Raw genomic sequence first — 3332 nt, forward strand, 5'->3', positions numbered from 1 at the left:
CATTTGATATTTTCATACATTTATATGATGTATTTTGATCAGATTTATTCCCATGGCATTTTTTTCACTGTCTCCTTCTGATTCTCTTCCTTTTCCCACCTTGTCCCCCTTCTACTGCCATATCTTGTTTTTTTTGTGACTTAATGAGTTTCATTACATCTTTGTACATGAGCACAGGTGGGTTATTTACTAAAGCATGGGCAATTTATCATTGGCTATAGCACTGAAGAAAATGTCTATCTCTCACCCAGCAACCATTAACTACTAGTAGCTCCTTAGGCAGGGATAGGTAAAACATCATAAGCCCCTCTCCCTAGCAACCATTAACTATGCATAAGTCCTCAGGGGGGGATCTTCATAAGCACATTTCTCATCCATGACAGACTGTTGACAAGTCCTGTCTCATGCAAATCTTGTGCAGGCAATCATAGATCCTTTGTGATCATGAGTTTTGTGTCATGTCTGGAAGACAGGACTGTGAAACACTCTCCTCTGTTTCCTTCCTCAGTCTCCTATATTGCTACTGCCCCTCTTCCCTGATATTCACAGAGCCTTGGAGGGGATATCCCATTTATGGCTGAGCATTCAACAGTCCCTTATTTCTTTGCTTTTGATCTTTTATTCAACTTGTTCTTTGATAATTTCATATGTGGCTATAGTGCATTCTGATTACCGTCATCCCCTACCCTTTTGGAACCTCCTCAAATTCCTTTTCCCCCCTGAAGTCCTTTTCCTCCATTGATATCTTTTTGTTTTGTGGCTTACTGAGTTTAATCAGGGTCATTTGTGTTACCATGAATTTGAAACTGTCCTTTGAATCCTGTGGGGTCATCCCAGAGAGTTTGTAACTGAAAATACTGTTTTGTCTCCCTCAGAATCCATTAGTAGTCAGTAGTTTAAAAGTGAGGTGTAAGGCCTCATGAGCTCTGCCTCAATCTGTTGTTGATCCATGACAGGCCCAGTCTTATGTATGCCTATTGTCAGTGGCTACAGCTGCATGAGATTATGATTATATTGCCTGTGTCATGCCCAGAAGATAGCATTTCACAGCCCTTTTCTTTATCGTCCAGCTCTTGCATTCTTTCCATCACATCTTTCAGACCATTCCCCGAGTCTTGTTATAAATATCCTGATCAGGGCCAAGTATTCAATGGTCACTTATTCTTAGCACCTTGAACAGCCATCATGTTTCTAGATTCACTACTGTTCATTGCAAAGAGAAGGTTCTCTGATTAAGGTTGAGAGTAGCATTTGTGTATTGGCTTAAACAGTTTGGATCCATGACAATTTAATTAAACATCATTAATAAGTTTCTCTTAGGGCCAGTGACCTCCCCAGCCAATCTATTTAGGGTTTACATTACAAGGTGTGAATTTCCTCTTATGGAATGGGTCTCAGAGAATAGTTGTAAATTACCCCCATAATGGTTGTGCCATTGTTGCAGCAGTAGGCAAATCTTGCCTGGCATTTTAGTTTGTAGGGTTCACAACTGGGTAAGACTGTTGATTCCTTTTCTCCTATAGAAGTCATAAAATAGAAAAGGACCATTGAGGGTGGGGGGTGACTTAAGGAGGGAAGAATAGTAGAACAAAGGTGATATGAAAATAGAATCCTAGGGGGTGGAGAATTTAAGCTGGGCTGAGGGAGTTGAAAGGAGAGAAGGGGGGGGTGGTTAATCACTTAAAAGTATATATGAAAATTTCATATAGAAACCTACTACTACTACTACTACTACTACTAGTACTACTACTACTGCTACTAGTGAAGGAAGGAGGGAGGGAGGAAGGAAGGGAGGGAGGCAGGAAGGGAGGGAGGGAAGGAAGGGAGAGAGAGAGAAAGAGAGAGAGAAGAGAAGAAGGGTGAGAGAGAGGAGAGAGAATGAGAATTTGAAGGGAGATAGCTTGTGAAAACCATGGGTTATTAATAAAAAAAATCCAGGTGTGGGATGCCTCCTTGTGACCTCTTGGTTGTGGAATCCCCAGAGGTCCCCAAGAAAATACAGCGGCTTGCTGTTCTTGGATTCCACCAGAATTCGTTGATGAAACCCTATTGCTGAAGATACCACACACCTTGATTGTTAGGTACAGAGACATCAAGCTGAAACTAAATTAAATACTTCTTTCTAAGCTGGCTAGCTTTCATAGTGTTGAAAGTTGCTGTGCAGACTGCTAGGGGAAGAAAGGACATCAGTGATCTTTCTCAGTGTGAATGGTTCCTTACTTTCATCACTTTGTCTAATTATGAGTTTCTACAGTAACTTCTACCCACTGCAAAAGGTGTACCTGTTATGGAAAAGAATAGAGTTATTTCTCAGAAAATGTTTTGAAAAAATAGAACCAGGATCTGGAGAGATGGCTCAGTAATTAAGAGCACTGGCTGCTCTTGCAGAGGACCCAGGTTTGGTTCCCAGCACCCACAGGGCAGCTAACAACCAGTAACTCCAGTTTCAGGAGATCTGATGACACCTTCTGGCCTCAGTAGGCATTGCATGACAACGGTGCACTTAAATACACGCAGACAAACCTCTCATACACATAAAAGTTAAAATAAATTTCTAAAATTAAATTAAAAAAATAGAATCCAGAAATTCTATCTCTATAAATATACACAACAGGACTGAAAGTTAGAACTCGGATGTATACATACCTTTGTCCATAGCAACATTATTCACAAAAGCCACAAGGTGAAACAACTCAAGAATATATTGACAGGCAAAATAAACCTATGTAAACATACATTATATTCCTCATCCTTAAGATGGAAGGGTCTTCTGACATAGGTTACGTTATAAACCTTGAAGATGTTCTATGTAAAATAAACCAGTCCAAAATAAAAAAGAGAAACAGTGTGATTCCACTGATGAAAAGTTTTTTTTCTCCTTTTTTTTTTTTAGAATCATAAAAGTTGAAAGCAGAATGGTACTTGCCAGGGGTTGGGGAGAGAAATAAAGTTGTAGTTTCATGGTGCAGTTTTGAAAGATGCAGAGATTTAGGGAAATGCATGGTGGTGATTGCTACACAGCATTGTAAATGTATTTAATATCACTAAACTGTATACTTGAAATTATTAACATGGCAAATTTATGTACTACAGTAAAAATGCTTTGGGGAGAAATATCTTAAATTATTAAAGGAAAATCTTTATGTAGAACTAATGCATCTGGAAGCCCAACAGTAAGTTAATGTGAACATATCTACTGTAACAGAATATAATTAGTCTCATTTTATGGCTACCCTTTATCTTATAAGAACAATTTTCTTCCTTCCTCTGTAAAACTTCTCATTTACATGTGTATTACAAATTAAATGTACTATATACAATAACCCAGAAAA

The sequence above is a fragment of the Nannospalax galili genome, unplaced genomic scaffold, assembly GCF_000622305.1.
Source record: "Nannospalax galili isolate Female #2095 unplaced genomic scaffold, S.galili_v1.0 scaffold783, whole genome shotgun sequence".
NCBI lineage: Eukaryota > Metazoa > Chordata > Mammalia > Rodentia > Spalacidae > Nannospalax > Nannospalax galili.